We start from the raw sequence: 17,700 nt of genomic DNA, 5'->3' as shown, positions 1-17,700 counted from the left end.
ATCCACTGCGCCACCTAGCTGCCCTCCTACTTATTTCTTGATGGCCAAACTTCATCCCTTCAGATCCCTAAAGACCCTTTAGGGTCTTTCTTTTCTTTTCTTTTCTTTTCTTTTCTTTTCTTTTTTTTTTGTGGGGCAAAGAGGGTTAAGTGATTTGCCCAAGGTCACACAGCTAGTAAGTGTCAAGTGTCTGAGGCTGGATTTGAACTCAGGACCTCCTGAATCCAGGGCCCGTGTTTTATCCACTATGCCATCTAGCTGCCCCTTAGGGTCTTTCTTTTCAACAAAACACCAAAGGCTGTCTCCCAGATTTCCCCAAACCTGAAATTCTCCACCATCTTCCAAGTAAATGAATGGGAATAATTTAATGATAATTTAATTTAATAATAGCTAGCACTTAGAGTCCTTTAACATTTACAAAGGACTTTACATATGTGAACTCGTTGGATCCCCTCCTCTACTAGAGGTAGGTGCTCTTCCAGGCATTGCCATCCATTTCAATTCTTTGTTCCAAATTCCTCCTTTTATTAGGTATACAACTACCTTTTCTGGGCTCTGAGTTATGCCTCACACATATTATTAATGAGAGGGTCAGGTTAAATTATGATAGGTAGTATAACACTTTAAGATTTGCAAAGCTCTTTATAAACATTGTCTCCTTTTATCCTCACAAACCTAGAAGGTTGGTGCTATTAATATCCCCATTTTACAGATGAGGAAAATGAAGTAGAGAGAGGTTTTGCCCAGAATCAGATAATATAACTAATAAGTATCTGAGCCCAGCTTTGAACTTAGCTCTTCCTGATTCTAGGTCTAGAACTCGATCTAAAGTATCACCTAGCTGCCTCAAATGATCCATAAATTCCCTTTCTGCTCAACATTTTATGATCCTATGAGATCATATCACTTCTTGACTTCCTTATTCCCATTAAATGAATTACCATTCTCCCAGTCACAGACCTGAAGTCTTGAAGTCATTTTAACCTCTCCTTTTCCCTCATCTCCCATATCCAATAAATAAACTAGTCCTCTGAAATATTTCATACCTCATCACCTCCTTATTTCTACTGTGACCACCCTAGCTTAGGCTCTTATTAATGATCACCTGTACTTTTGCAACAACCTCTTTTTTTTTTTAATTAAATTTTATTTTTAGATCTGTTATGGGGAAATGGAGGGGGGGTTTGGGAAAAGGGGTAGGGGTAGGGGTTTGGGATAGGGGTTCTTAGGAATTCCTCTTTAAAAATTACACCCTCGTGCACACAAATCCAATTAGAATTAAATAATGGTTTATTTAGGGGCTACGGAAAGGAAACCAAGAGAGAAATTTTTGGACTTCTCATGGGAAGAAGGCATGGCACGGACGCATGGCTCTGAGATACCTATTTCCTTGAGCAGGAGACAGGCAGATACTTTTATAGAGGTCCATGAGGTGATTGATTGTGGAAAGTTCCCCTATTGGGGGAGGAACATTCCCCACTGGTGGTGGTTGGGGGAAGTTGGTTGAGGGGCGGATCCGAATCTCTCTAACCACAAAGACAGCAGCCACACCCAATCCCATCTCCCTGAAGGGTGGGGGAGACTGGTTAGGTGTGTCTGTCCTTTGGTTTAGTTTCTCAAGGAAAAGGTTCTTTGATGTACCCCAGACAACTTCTGGGGCATGCTAGCCCTATAACATTCCCTTCCTCCCCCAACACAATTGAGAAATCAAGAAAAACAAAATATCTGCTATAAACATGTATACTTAAGCAAAACAAATTGCAGCACCTACTATGTTTGTCTTTACAATATTACTGTTATCGTATAAACTGCTCTCCTGATCACTTCACTTGATAGTGAGGGAATGCTAGCCTCCCCACATGTTGTAAGGGCTGCAACATGTAGGTAAAGTCTGTGCCTCATCCAAAGGGAAACTCCTCAAAGTCACCATCATAGCAAGTCAGAGATGGGGGGATGAATGATACTTCCAGCTCCTCTACTGTCTTTTCCTTCAGCAACCTAAAGTGGGGTTGGCTTCTTCCATCCTCCCTCAAAGTTGGAAGCCAGAACTGTCCTAATCAACTCAATGCTTGAAGAGTCCCAAAGAAGACTAAAGAAGGTTAGAGATGCACCCATCTTACCTACTCTGCCCTGTCTCTCACCAGGACTGGGCATTCATCTCCATCAGTGAAGAGTGTCCCATACCAATGGGCTTTGGGACAGGGGCTGTAGTAACTTCTTAATTGGTCTCCCCAAGTCTAGTCTGTCCCCACTCCAATTCATCTTAGATAGCATAACCAAAATAATCATCATCTCTCTGATCCAAAAAACATCATGACATTAAAATAGTTAAGTCTGAATTACTGAATTAAGCCCAGTGAGCCTGACGCTTAAAGTCTTCCAGTCTTTTTTTTCCAGACCTGACTGGCACTACTTCCGTTCATATACTACAAGACTCCCTATCCACACTGGACTACTGGCTGCTTCTTGAGTGTATCTTGAACCTTTAGGTCTCCAAATCTTTGCATATGCCATTTCCTTTTCTGGGAATATTACTCTTTTCTCCCCTTCTGTACCTATCAAGGTCCTGCCGATCCTTTAAGGACTAATGCTATTCCTTCATGAAATCTTCCTAGATGCTCTCAACAAAATGTGATCCCTCTTTCTTTTGGACCCTCATAGCCTTGGTTTGAACTCTCTTTTGGCTTTTGCTATATTCTGCTTTCCCCAATCTTGACCACCTAAATTATTCCTTTTCTAAGGAGTTACTTGTAATGTTGTCGTTTCACCAATCACTGGAATGACTGGGGTTTTTTTGTGTTGTTTTTTTTTTTTTAAGTGAGGCAATTGGGGTTAAGTGACTTGCCCAGAATCACACAGCTAGTAAGTATTAAGTGTCTGAGGCCAGATTTGAACTCAGGTCTCCCTGAATCCAGGGCCAGTGCTCTATCCACTGCGCCACCTAGCTGCCCCAAAATCAGTTTTGTTTTGTTTTTTCAGGGCAATGAGGGTTAAGTGACTTGCCCAGGGTCACACAGCTAGTAAGTGTCAAGTGTCTGAGGCTGGATTTGAACTCTGGTCCTCCTGACTCTAGGACTGGTGCTCTATCCACTGCACCACCTAGCTGCTCCCCCAATAATAGCTTTTTTTTTTTTTATGCATGGGGCAGTCAGGGTTAAGTGACTTGCCCAGGGTCACACAGCTAGTAAGTGTCAAGTGTCTGAGACCGGATTTGACCTCAGGAACTCCTGAATCCAGGGCCGGTGCTTTATCCACTGCGCCACCTAGCCGCCCCTGCCCCTGGTTTTTAAACTCACTTGATTTTCAGATGACCCCTGGGATTGAAGACCAAGGTTCCTCAGCCTATTGTTCTATGTATCTTCCTTCTAAAAGTACTTCACTATGTACTTTTCTTACTTAAGACCTCCTCTGATTAAGGCATCAGGGAACCTCACCACTTACTTTAACTTGATTGAGTAAATCAACCAACCACATCCTTACAAGTGTCAGTAAGGCACTGGGTATTGGGATGTAGAAAGATAAAAATTAAGCAAACCTTGCCCCCAAGATATTTACATTCATTCTGTCATAGGAGAAAACATGTAATCTTCTTGCAAAAGTTGATACTTGAGCTGAGCTTTGAAGATAACTGAATTAAGAAATTGAGATAAGGAGAGATTACATTCTATAAATTGAGTACAGCCAATGCAGTTATGGACTTAAGAGACTTAGTGTCACAAGTCTTTTATTTCTTTTGTAGGGAGTGTCCTTTAAAGTGCAATGTTCATTAAATGTTACTGACTGAAGAGGACTAACCTAGTAGCTTTCTAACAATACACGCCTGTTAATTTCATACCATCTCCACATAAAACTGCAGTTTGAAAAGTCAAAGAATACCAAAATACCAGAAAATTTTTTTTAAAAAGCAAATACCCATTTGGGGCATACTTAGTTATCAGTTATATGTATGCTTACAGAAAAGCAAAATGCTTTTTAAAATTATGTTTTTAAAAACACAAAATAAAGCCTTATATAACCTGTTTATTATTTTACACAAGCAAGATACATGAAAAAAGATATTATCTAAAGAGTGGTAGAATTTCTATTCAACCACAGGTTAATTCATATGTTGATTTACAGTGTTCTACTCTGACAATTAAACACTTTTTTCCTGTAATAAAGGCAGAATTCTGTGATATGCCTAGTTATAAAATGTTAACTGACTTTTGATTTGTGAAAGTTCAAAATGATTCCACAATATACACTGTTTGAAAAATAGGAATTTGATAAAGGATCATAGGCTTGTACATTAGGATTACTGTTCACTGGCTGTCCCCTATGACTATGAAATTCTCTCTTCCAGGTTTCTCTGACCTCTTTCAAGTCTCAGCTAAAATCTTAACCATCAGCAAGAAGCCTTCCTCCTTAATGAGAGTGCCTTCCTCTAGGTTACCTCTCTTTTACTCTGTAAACCTGTATTTCATTTGTTGTTTGCCTATGGTCTCCTCATTAGGTGAGTTACCCGAGGGCAGGGACTGGTTTTTTCCTTCCTTCCTTCCTTCCTTCCTTCCTTCCTTCCTTCCTTCCTTCCTTCCTTCCTTCCTTCCTTCCTTCCTTCCTTCCTTCCTTCCTTCCTTCCTTCCTTCCTTCCTTCCTTCCTTCCTTCCTTCCTTCCTTCCTTCCTTCCTTCCTTCCTTCCTTCCTTCCTTCCTTCCTTCCTTCCTTCCTTCCTTCCTTCCTTCCTTCCTTCCTTCCTTCCTTCCTTCCTTCCTTCCTTCCTTCCTTCCTTCCTTCCTTCCTTCCTTCCTTCCTTCCTTCCTTCCTTCCTTCCTTCCTTCCTGTGAGGTAATTGGGGTTTAAGTAATTTGCTCAGGATCACACAGCTAGTAAGTGTCAAGGGTCTGAGGCTGGATTTGAACTCAGGTCCTCCTGAATCCAGGGCCAGTGCTTTATCCACTGTGCCACCTAGCTGCCCCTGCCTTTCTTTATATCGAGCTATATTCATTTATTAAGCACATACTGTGTGCCAGGTTAGATGCTAATTGCTGGGGATACAAAAAGGGACAAAAGACAGTCCCTGCCATCAAGGAGCTTACAATCCAAAGGGGAGAGACAAAATTCATTTTAGAAAAAACAAACAAGTTGTTTATAGGATAAATAGGAAATAATTAACAAAGGGAAAGTATAATTAAGAAGAGTCATGAAAGGCTTCCAGTAGAAGGTGGGGTTTTATTTGTTTTGTTTTTGGAGGGGGGAGAAAAAAAGGGGGAAAAATTACATAACTTTATGATATATTAAAAGGAATAGCAAATTGTGCATAATAGATTTGTAGTTTCATGCACAACCATCTCTTTTTCTATTCTACTGTTTTGGAAATGCTTGTTTTATTTCTTAAGTTCAGAATAAAATAAATTTTAAAAAAAGAATGGCAGCTAGGTGGTGCAGTGGATAGAGCACCAGCCCTGGAGTCAGGAGGATCTGAGTTCAAATCCGACATCAGACACTTGACACTTACCAGCTGTGTGACCCTGGGCAAGTCACTTAACCCCTCATTGCCTTGCCAAAAAAAATAAATAAATAAAAGTTTTGGGGCGGCTAGATGGCACAGTGGATAGAGCACCGGCCCTGGATTCAGGAGGACCTGAGTTCAAATTCAGCCTCAGACACTTAACTAACTTAATAACTGTGTGACCTTGGGCAAGTCACTTAACCCCAATTGCCTCACTAAAAAAAAAAAAAAGAATGGAAGTGGGGGCTAAGGAAAACCAGTTTTTCTTAAGACAATGCCGATAAGCTTAAAAGCTGACCAAATTTTATAGTTCAGGGATGTCATTTAGTTCAAACTCCCTTCATTTGACAGATGAGGAAACTGAGGCTCCCTTATGATAAAGCAACTTGTTCAACTGTCAGATGAAGTTCAGTGGCAACATGAACCATCATCCTTTGCACACTCAGCGCTGAGCAGAGGATTCTACTCCAGCCCAGGTTGGGCTTGAGAGAGGGGAGGGGCTCCGGGAGGAGAGAGGCGATGAGGGCACGGAGGTTACCTCAACTTGCCGCTGACGCACTTCCGGCGCGACGGCTCCCCTCCACGCCGCGAAGGGACTTACAGGGGAGGCGGTTAGGAAGTTTGGGCGCCTTTTCTGGCGGCGGTAGATTTGAAGCTCCGCCCCGGGAGCCGCCGCATAAGGACCCGGGAGCCGCGCACCGGAGCAGGTAGGCCGCCCATGGCTCCGGGTGCTGCGGCGGTAGCGGCAGTGGCTGCGGCTCCGGGAGACGAGGGGAGGGAGAGACCAGGGCCCTGGGGGCGGAGCAGTGACGGGCCCAGCCCCCAGTTAACCGTCTTGCTCCCCCCTCCCCCCGCGGGGCTCCGTGCGCCCGCCGGGACTGACGGACCCCCGGTGGGACCGCGCGGGCGTCCTCTGCCCGGCCCCCGGGAGCGGAGCGAAGGGGGAGGAGGAGGAAGGCGGGGCCGCGGCTTCTGGAGGCTGTTTCGAGCTGAAGCGCCGGGCCCGGTGGCCCTCCCCCTCGCACGCTCCTCTCTCGCCCACTCGCCCGCCTCCCGCCCTGACGCAGTTTGCCGCACAGGCTGTAACATGGCGGCGGCCGAGTGAGCCCCGGAGAGCCGGGCTGCTTCCGAGCGCTTCCGAACGGAGGCCGGGGCGGCCAGCGCGGCGCACGGGAGGCGGAGGCCGCCGGCCGGGGCAGGGGCCGCGACGTCCTGAGGGAGCGCTCGCTCGCGGGGCCGAGGTTTGTTTCCCCTAGTTGGGGGCTGATTAAAGCTCCTCTCCCCGCCCGATCTTGCCCTTTTCTAGGCTCCTACTCTCTTCTTCCTTCCCTCCCTTCCTCTCAGGGGCGGCAGCGGCAACATGTGCCCGCTGACTAGGGAGCAGCCCAGACTTCGGCAGGTTGGGAGTTGTTTGCTTCCTTCCTTCCTTCCTTCCTTTTTTTTTTTTTTTTTTTTTAAAGCTCAGGTGTAGACAGGCTTGCCCTGTTCTCTCTCAACTGTTGAGAGGTTCCCACACTGGCTCGGAGCCGTGCGTGTGGCAGGCCCCGAGAGTATGGACTCAGGTTATCCGTTCGGACCCCGAAGGTGCCAGGTGTTGGCCACGGAGATCCCGACCTTGCCTGGGGGCGAGCATGTGAATGCCTCCCCTCTCTGGCTTGTCCCTGAAGAGCTAGATCAGCTTCTGAGGAAGCAGCGATATGGGTTGGAACCTGTTTAGGCTCTTTTGGAAGCCAGATTCTGTGCAGTAATTTTCATCGCCTCCAGAACTTTCTCGAGTGAAATGCCAAGTTCCTGGCTAAGTTAAAAGCGCAAAATGATTTTTTTTTAAAAAAACCTATTGTTTTGGAAATTTCACAAGTGGTACTTTGTTTACCACAACAACTTGATACCTCGAGTTAGAAAAGGGGGGAAAAACTCATCAAACCGTATAGAAGAAGAAGGGGCCCATTGAAGTGCTGGTGGTTTGGCCCAATATTGCATGTTCACCTTCTTAGCCACTGAAATTTTTTCACGTTCAGAGTATAATAAACTCCAGAGTCCAGAACCATAAAGCATGAATTGTTCCTAATAGTTAAATTTTCCAGCTTATTCCACTAGATTAAAAAAAAATGTTTTGGGAAGTTCTTATGAAAGGTATTCTATTTCCTATCTTCTTAAAGATCATATTGAACATAATATAACTTTTTCTCGTTCAGTGAGTCATGAATATCAGTTATTACGCTGAGCTAAAATACAGTGAGTGATATGAGTTATGTAGGCTTGGTTGTTCTGACACAAAATAGGCCTAGATTACTGTACTTTTAAAATTCTTGACCCCTTTTTGTTTACCTGGCTTTCTTTTAAACTCAGCTCAAGTCTGATCTTCTGTAGGCCTTTTATCAAACCCTGCAGAAGTCATTAAAAGAACTTTGCAGTTTTCCAAAAATAATCCATCCTCATCTCTTGTTCAGTGCCTTCTCACATAAACTATATGTGTGTATGTATATGTAAGTTTGTATACATCTGTGTGAATATATGAGTATTGTGAAAATACATGCATATATAAATGTTTATGTGCATTTCTATACAGCTATCAAAAATTTTTTAAGTTTAAGGAAAGTTTTACTAATGCATTAGTATTGCCGCAGAGTTATTGTAATGGCTGTAAGAGACATACACCATTACAGGTTATAGAAAATCAAAGAGATTGTATACAGTTAAAATAATTATTTACATATCTCTCCACCTTCAGAATGTAAGCTTCTCAAAAAAACTGTCTTTGCTTTTCTTAGTATCCTCAGCAGTGCTTATAGCAGTGCCTAGCACATAGGAGTTATAAAAACTAGTCAGTCAACAAGTATATTGCTTTCATCCCTTGCCACTTCTCACTGCGGTTATTGTACAGGCAGGTAGCACTTACCTCTCTCCTTATTTGCTTTTTGGAGTTGGTTGTGGGCTAAGGAACTATGTGACCAAACATCTATGTGTATTATGTTGAGAATCAGTTTATCCTGAATTAAAGTCATATGGAATCTCATTGAAGTACTTGGACTTGGTCACATTTTATATGCCCAGAAGTTATTTTTATTTCCTAATTTTTGGCAGTGTCCTAGATGGTAAGATCTTTGGATAGCTGAGTTTATGGTAGACAAGATGTTACTGTGGTTTGTAGATGTTGATGCTCAGCTATAATTTTATTTTCTGTTGTGACTGATCTAGACATAGTATATGGATTTTAATAAAGTCTCTGATAACATTTCCTATGATATCTTTGTGGACAGAACAGAGAATTACTTGGATGGTAGTACAGTTTGGTGGATGCATAATTGGTTGACTGTGCTCAAAGGCCATTGATGAAAAAATGTCCATAGTAACCTGCCTGCCATAGGACTTTATCCATCATTCTTTTTCTTTCAATATTTTTTTTTTCAGTGACTTAAGTAAAGATAGTGATGACATGAAGCATAGAGGTGTAGCTGATCTAAAATTTTGGATGACAAAATTCAAATTTAGTAGGGACCCATGTACTTATATGTACAATGTACTTACAATGTATTTAAATTCTTTTAAATTAAATGTATAAGGGTGGGGCTGGGCTGGGCTAGATTTTATATGAAAAGACTTGGGCTTTTAAGTTGATTGCAAGCAGAATAAAATTCCACAACTAATCTGGCTCCCAAACTGGCTGATGCTTATTTAAGCAGTATTGATCAACATTTACTATACCCAAAAAAGCATGTAGTCGTTTAGAAGCTGTTGTATAAATAAAACGAAGTGATTATAAACCATATCTATGAGGAATGATATGGAATAGGATGAAATATCCTTAAAAAACTCTCATTTGATCTTTCCATCCCTTCAGTCACCCTGTATCTGTTACCCTTTTTCTTGCTATACTCTGAATAGTCTACTCTCCCTGTCTTCACTTCCTCACCCCACCCCCTTTACCTCTTAAGCACTTGCAATCTGTATTCCTATATCTGACCCCTTCCCTCTAAATGAAAATGCTCTCTTCAGAGTTATAAGTGATCTATAAACTGCTTATTCTGGTGGTCTTTTTTCAGGCCTCATACTCCTTGACACTGCAGTTTGTGATTACTAGTTACCAACCCATACTCTTCTCTCTTGGGGGGGGTGGCAATGAGGGTTAAGTGACTTGCCCAGAGTCACATAGCTAGTAAGTGTCAAGTGTCTGCAGCAGATTTGAACTTAGGTCCTCCTGAATCCAGGGCTGGCGATTTATCCGATGCCCCAAGGAAACTGAGGCAAATAGGGTTAAGTGACTTGCCCAGAGTCACACAGCTAGTAAGTATCTGAGGACAGATGTGAACTCAGGAAGATGTCTTTCTGACTCTAGGCCCAGTGCTCCATCCACTAGGCCACCTAGCTGTCCCTCCCAACCCATACTCTTTTTTTTTTTAAATAGAATTTTATTTTCTAAAATATATGTAAAAACAAAATTTTAACATCAATTTTTTTAAAACTTTGTGTTCCAACTTCTCTTCCCCCCCCCTCCATTCGCACCCCCCACCCACAAGAACACAAGCAGTTCTCAAAATAAGTTATACATGAGTAGTCATGGAAAAATTCCCATATTAGCTACTTGTGAGAGAAAACAGTCAAAAAACCCAAAACTTCAGATTAAGGAATTGTCAAAGAGGAAAAATTTTTTTAATGTGTTTCCATCTGTTTTCAGATACTATCAGTTCTTTCTCTGCAGATGGGCTGCCATCTTCATAAGTCCTTCAGGGTTATATTGGATCATTGCCTTGCTGAAAATAACCACATGCTTCCCAGCAGATCATCCCCCACTATTGCTGTTATTTTGTATACAGTACATTTCACTCTGCTTCAGTTCATGTAGGTCTTTCCAGGTTTTTCTGATAGTATCCTGTTCATCATAACCTGTATATGGTACCTTAAGCTTGACAGAATTTTCTTCATAAAAGCCCAGCAAAGTAGGTACCGTACCTTTTGTAAAGAATTCATTGTTATTTGAGGTTTTTATGCCTCAGCTCCCACTGGCCTGGGGCTCAGCAAACCGCACGGTGCTCCACCCACTGGTTGTAGCCCTTGCCAGGGCTCTGGCCATCCCATTGGCTGGGGCTGTGTGGGGCGTTTCCAAGTTTGGGGGGAAAGCTAGGTGGCACAGTGGATAAAGCACTGGCCCTGGATTCAAGAGGAACTGAGTTCAAATCCGGCCTCAGATATTTGACTTTTACTAGCTGTGTGACCCTGGGCAAATCACTTAACCCCAATTGCCTCACCCCAAACCAAGAAACACCCCACACAGCCCCAGCCAATGGGATGGCCGCTCTGACAGTCACATGACTGCCCTCACTAGGCTTCCAATCATTATAATTTTGTCAGGCCCATGTAGGCGTCAGCAAGTGGTGATGACGTGAGGTGCCAGAGCCCTGGCAAGGGCTACAACCAGTGGGGTGGAGCACCGTGCGGTTTTTGGAGCCCCAGGCCAGTGCGCACTGAGGCATAAAAACCTCAAATAACAATTCTTTACAGTTTTGCCATTATAATCAATCATCATAACTATTTCCCTCCATCCCTCTCCCTTCCCATGACATTTACTCTTCTTTTTACCTATTCCTCCTCAGAAGTGTTTTACTTCTGATGCTCCCTTGTTCTGTACTCCCTTTTTTCACCCTTCCTTCTTTATCCTCTTCCCCTCCTATTTTCCCTCAGGGTTAAATAGATTGCTCCTCCCAATTGGGTATGAAAGCTATTCCCTCCATGAGCCCACTCCAATGAGATCAGGCTCCCTGAGCTAATTCAGTGTTCTAAATTTTTCTTCCTCCCTCCCTCCTCAACCCTCCCTACGAGATCAAGCAATTCAGTATGTCATACTGGTGCACTAATGCAGAACATCTTCATCTTCCTTGAAAGTGTTTTGCTTTTTACTGCTCTCTCCCCCAATCTGCCCTTTCCTCCTTCCCTTCTTCCCCCCCCCCCCAACCCATACTCTTGAACACTTATTCTTCCATTAGTTTCTGTCACTGGCCTCTCCTAGTTGTCTGACCACTCTTCATTTTTCATTGCTGGGTCATCAGATCCACTCTTACGGTTTAAAATATCTTTTCAGTGCAGTAACACCCAAATCTTTACATGCAGACTTAAAACATTATCTTGAATTCTAAGTTGTCATCTACCTGATAGATGTAGATGTCCCTTGAAAATATCAGATGTTACATGTCTAAAGCAGAACTTATCTTTCTCTCTTTTTTTCTGTTGAGGCTACCACAGTCTAATCAGGTTTGTAGGCTTAATCCTCCTTGTTTTTTCCCTCAGTCTTAGTCACCACCTCTAGTTATCTAGCTGTTCTGATTCAGGCCTTGATTAACTTCCATCTGGACTACTGTAATAGCTTCACAATTGTTTCCTTCCAATTTCTCCCCTTTCCAATCCATCTTCCATATAACTGTCAAAATAATTTTTTTTTAAATCAAAAGTCCAACCATATCACTCCACTGCTTAAACATCTGTGGCTCTCCACTGCCTATAAGATAAAACTCCTTAGCCTGCTGTTCAAAGCTCTTTACAATCTAACTTGGTTTTCCAGGTTTATTTCATTGTATTTCCCTTTATAAACTGTATATTCCAGCCAAATTGGACAGCCTGTTGTTCACTTAACTCAGTACTCTATATCCTTTCTCTGCTTTTTCACACAAGCTATTCATAGTTCCTAGAGCTACTTCTAATCCTTCCTTATCCCCTTCTCTCTACATCTCAGAATCCTTGTTTTCTTTCAAAGCTCAACTCAAGTGCCACCTCCTGCTTTAAGACTTTCCTGGGTTTATTCCACCCCCAAGTGTTAATAAATGTTCTCTCCTTTCTTTGATCCGTACTTATTTGCGTACCTGTCAAATCCCCAGTCCCTTGGTAAAAGTTAACTCCGTGAGGGCAACTACTTGGAATGTATGGCCAGCGCGTAGGTTCATTACACAAATAGGCAATTAATACATATTTATTGAACTTGTTGAAATTGGCAAGGGAAATACATGCATGAGAATTTTTAAATATGTAGTTGTGTTTCCTTCCTCTATGGTTCTAGAGTATAGAACTGTAACTAATGGGTGAAATTGACAGGGTGGTGGGGCAAGTTTCAACCCAGTGAAATGAGAGCGGCTTCTTAAATGATTGAGATTGTATATAAGTGGAATGAACTACCACTTGTAGTACTGAGCTGTCCAACTTCTATAGTGTTTAAGCAGAGATTTAACTTAAGATTTTATAGTAGTGGACTTACATATTAGGTATACAATTAACACTAAATAATGTCCAATTTTCTTTTCAGTTAGAGGTATCCATAAAAGCAGAATCTGCTTCTTTGTGAGGTGATGGTTTTCCTTTTATTGGAAGTCTTCACATAGCAGTTGAACAGCTACTTTATAGATATGTTGTACTGAGAATTTGGGGTATAGGTTGAACTAGATGGCTGTTGAGGTGCCTTTTCACTCTATAATTCTTTGAACCTTTGTTATCTGTGATTCTTTAAAATTCATTTTACTTTTACCGAGATGTAGCATGGAGAGCCATAGATACTTGAGGTCAAGGCCCACCTCTAAAACATACGTGCTTATATGATATGACTTAAGAAAAGCCTCAGTCTCCCGACCCACCTCTAAAACATACGTGCTTATATGATATGACTTAAGAAAAGCCTCAGTCTCCCAGTACTCTAAGAAACTGTTAGAATATAAGTTTCAGAAAAGGTGCCATCCTATAGTGGTTGAGGTAATGTTTCCACTTGGGACTTGACCTTGCCTTTAAACCACAAATTCCGTCCCTACCCCATCCCTTTACTTTCTTTTTTTTTTTCCCTTGCAACAAACATTTATTTTCTTTTTTTTCCAGTTACATGTAAGGGTAGTTTTCAACATTCATTTTCATAAGATTTAGAGTTTCAAATTTTTCTCCCTCCCTTTCCTCCCCCCTCCACAAGATTGCAACCAGTTTATATATGTACCATCCACAAGTGTTCTTTTTATCAGTTCTTTCTATGGGGGTGCATAGTAAGCTTCCTCATTAGTTACTTGGGATTGTCTTGGATCATTTCATTGCTGAGAGTAGTTAAGTCATTCAACAATTGCTCATTGAACAATACTGCTGTCACTATGCACACTGTCCTCCCAGCTCTGCTCACTTCACTCACTATACATCGATGTTCATTAGTCTTTCCAGGTTTTGGGGGGATCATCCTGTTTGTCATTTTCTGTAGCACAAGACCATTCCACTACAATCATATAACACAGCTTTTTCCATCATTCCTCAATTGATGGACATTCCTATGATTCTCAATTCTTAGCCTCTACCAAGAGTTGCTATAAATATTTTTTGTACAATTTTTCCCCCTTTTCTTTTTCATGATTACTATTGTTAACTGTTTCCCTTCCATCCTATTCCCTTCCCCATGATATTTATTCTATTATCTATCTTCTTTCATCCTATTACTCTTCAAAAGGGATTTGCTTCTGTCTGCCCCTTCCCCCTCTCTGCCCTTCCTTCTTTTGCCCCTCTCTCTTTATCCCCTTCCCCTCCTATTTTCCTGCAGGGTTAGAGGGATTACTCCACCCAATTGAGTGTGTACATTATTCCCTCCTTGAGCCAATTCTAATGAGATTGAGGTCTTTGAGCCAATTCTGATGAGTGTTAGGCTCATTTGCTGCCCAGATTGAACAGATTACTACACCCAGTTGTGTGTGTGTTAGTCCCTCCTTGAGGCAGCTCTGATGAGTTTAAGGTCTTGAGCCTTTTCTGATGAGTGTAAAATTCATTTACTGCCCTGCTCCTCTCCTGTCTCTTTCCTCACTCCATAATCCTTTTCCTTTCATGTAGGATTTCACCTCTGCCCTTCCCCCTCCCCCAGTGCATTCCCTTCACCCCTCAATTTAACCCTAAAGATATCATTACCTAGCTAGGTGACACAGTGGACAAAGCATCATCCCTGGACCCAGGGGGATCCCAGCCAAAACCAGCCTCAGACACAAGACAGTTACTTACTGTACGACCCCAGGTATGTCCTCCAGCTCCATTTTTTTTTAAGTGAGGCAATTGGGGTTAAGTGACTTGCCCAGGGTCACACAGCTAGTAAGTGTTAAGTGTCTGAGACTGGATTTGAACTCAGGTACTCCTGACTCCAGGGCTGGGGCTCTATCCACTGTACCACCTAGCTGCGCCCCAGCTCCAATTTTTTATGGTTCTCTAGGGTCTTGTATTTGAAAGTCAAATTTGCCATTCAGTTCAGGTCTTTTCATCACAAATATCTGAAAGTCTTTTTCATTAAAGTCCCATTTTTTCTGCTGAAAGATTATGCTGAATTTTGCTGGGTAGGTGATTCTTGGTTGTAATCCCATTTCCTTTGCCCTCTGGAATATCATATTCCATGCCCTCCAGTCCTTTAATGTAGAAGCTGCTAGATCTTGTACTATCCTGACTGGAGCTCCACAGTACTTGAATTCTTTCTTTTTGGCAGCTTGCAATATTTTCTCCTTGACCTGAGAGCTCTGGAATTTGGCTATAATGTTCCTAGGAGTTTTCCTTTGGGGATCTCTTTCTGGAGGTGATTGGTAGATTCTTTCAATTTCTATTTTAGCTGCTTCTTCTAGAATTTCAGGGCAATTTTCCCTAAGAATATCTTGGAAGATGATGTCTAAGCTCTTTTCTTGATCATGGTTTTCAGGTAGATCAATAATTTTCAGATTATCTCTCCTGGACCTATTTTCCAGGTCGGCAGTTTTTCCCAGAAGATATTTCACATTGCCCTCTATTTTTTTACTCATTTGGATTTGCTTTATTGTGTCTTGGTTTCTCATAAAGTCACTGGCTTCCATTTGTTCAATCCTCATTCTTAGGCAATTATTTTCATCAGAGAGCTTTTGTACCTCCTTTTCCATTTGGCCAATTTGACTTTTCAAGCTGTTGACTTTTTTCTCATGTCTTTCCTGCATCACCCTCATTTCTCTTTCCATTTTTTCTTCTATCTCTCTAACTTGATCGTCAAAGTCCTTTTTGAGCACCTCTATGGCCTGAGACCAATTCATATTTTTCTTGGCAGCTTTAGATATAGGGGCTCTGATGTTGCCATCTTCCTCTGAGGGTGCACCTCGGTCTTCCTTGTTACTGAAGAAACTTCCTATGGTCCTCACCTTTCTCTGCCTGCTCATCTTGCCTTTTTTTTACTTGCCTTTTAGCTCCTTAAAGTGGGGCACTGTTTCCAGGCTGCAGTATCCCAAGCTTAAGAAGTCCCAGGTGGTATTTTTTTTTTAAGTAAGGCAATTGGGGTTAAGTGACTTGCCCAGGGTCACACAGCTGGTAAGTGTCTGAGGTCGGATTTGAACTCAGGTCCTCCTGACTCCAGGGCTGGTGCTCTATCCACTGTGCCACCGAGCTGCCCCCAGGTGGTATTATTTAAGGAGGATTGGGTTCTTTCTTTACTTGCTTGGCCTGTTCCCTGGTCCATAGATGACCCCAGACCAACTTGCTAATCAACCAGCTTTGTGTGTTGTGGTTGTTAGCTCTAATGAGCCTATGCTCCTCTCCCACCTGGGCCACTGCTACTTGAGCCTTCCTCCTGATTCTCAGCAGGGGTATAAAATCCAAGTTCTGCCTTAGCACCAGCATAGAGCCCTGTAGTCTCCCCCCTGCCCAGGGCTCAGCCCACTCACCAGACTGTGAGCTTAGTTCCAGACAACACTGGCGCTTCAGCTGATTCAAAGGCTCTGGGCGCCTGCTTTTCTGGTGAGGCCTTCCTGGGACTGGATCTGTGTCAGGGTGACTGTGGGGTTGGGCTCCACTCCTGTATCAGCACAACAGCTCCCTCCTTCTGACCTTCCAAGCCATTCTTGGTTGGAAGATGATTTCAGCACATTCTTCTGTGAGTTTTGCTTCTCCGGGCATTTTCCTATGGCATTATTTGGATGTTTTTTGGAGCAATCGTGTCATGAGTTCGAGAGCTCACTGCCTTTCCTCTGCCCCTTTACTTTCTGATAAACCATATATTCCATTCCATCTTTAAGGGTAAGTTGGGAGCAGGGAGTGAAGGGGTAGCAGAACTTACCACTTAAGTGAAAAGCCTTCACAGGTTCCCTATTCCTGTTGGTTACTATGACAACATCTGTAATTTACTCTCAGCACTAATTCCTTACTATGAAATACATGTGTACACACAAACACACAGACAACTGATTTTTTTTTTAAGACTTCCTTTTTGGCATATTTCAACATAATTATTCAATTACTCGTGTCTGTGATCTCAGTGATGTGGGCAGTCCCTCCAACAATGTAGACTACCCATCCTATCAAATTCTTGTTCATCTCCTTTGATAAATTTGCCATGGAGAATCAATCCATCCACCCAGTGTACTTTTCCTGACATCTAGAGTAGTGGCTGTTGTTGTCATGTCTGACTCTTCGTGACGCCATTTTTAGGTTTTGTTGGCAAAGATAATGGAGTGGTTTGCTATTTCCTTCTCTAGCTCATTTTACAGATCAGGAAACTGAGCCAAATAAGGTTAAGTGAATTGCCATGGGTCACACAGCTAGGAAGTGTCAGATTTGAACTCAGCAGGATGAGTTTTCCTGACTTTACAATTTTCAAAAAACAATCTATCTTCATATCTTGTTCAGTTAAGGAACCAACTTATCCATTTGCATTATTTGAAGATATGTAGATTAATAGGTGAACATTCTAATGTACTGTCTATTCAACTGCATTTAGATGTGACCTCTGGGCAAAAGGCATTCTTCATTTTTTTCCCTGTGTGAGTAGTTAAACTAATCCCTATAGTACCCAAATAAAAATTTCCTGATAATTACTGCCTTTGCAGACAATATTCTAAATGATTTTTAACAATTTCTTACAAAGGAATATTTTTTTACTTCAAGTTACTGTGCTTTCTTGCTATGACTCTGACCTTACTCTGGTATTCTATTAGTAAACCTTTAGATTTATCTCCTAGTACCCCCTCTTATTTTCTTATGACCTTTATGTTAGTACTGGGATTTATACTTCACTCTTCAATAGCATAATGTCATAGATTTAAAGCTGGAAGGGTCTTTAGAAGTCCTCTAGTCCAACTTCTCTTTTTACAGTTACAGAAACTGAGGCCTAGAGAATGGATAAATGACTTGCTCAGAGTCAAACAGGAAATGGTAGAGATAGACTTTGAAACCAGTTTTCTGACTCCAGATCCATCACTGAAGATTTGTTGCCTTATGGA

General features: G+C 42.2%; 1 protein-coding gene across 2 annotated transcripts in view; it reads left to right on the top strand.

Moving 5' to 3' along the window:
• Positions 1–6,061: 6,061 nt before the first annotated feature.
• The window catches only part of PPIG (peptidylprolyl isomerase G), a 78,257-nt gene continuing 66,618 nt past the window's right edge, over positions 6,062–17,700 (top strand). The window contains exon 1 of one of the 2 annotated variants that reach the window (XM_043992510.1): positions 6,062–6,195. The gene's annotated coding sequence lies outside the window, so the exon portion shown is untranslated. Of the gene's footprint in view, positions 6,196–6,344; positions 6,730–17,700 lie in introns of those variants that run through there. The other variant, XM_043992511.1, reaches the window with a different exon arrangement.

This window comes from Dromiciops gliroides, chromosome 3, assembly GCF_019393635.1.
Source record: "Dromiciops gliroides isolate mDroGli1 chromosome 3, mDroGli1.pri, whole genome shotgun sequence".
Classification (NCBI taxonomy): domain Eukaryota; kingdom Metazoa; phylum Chordata; class Mammalia; order Microbiotheria; family Microbiotheriidae; genus Dromiciops; species Dromiciops gliroides.
This window is presented reverse-complemented; position numbering and strand designations above follow the sequence as displayed.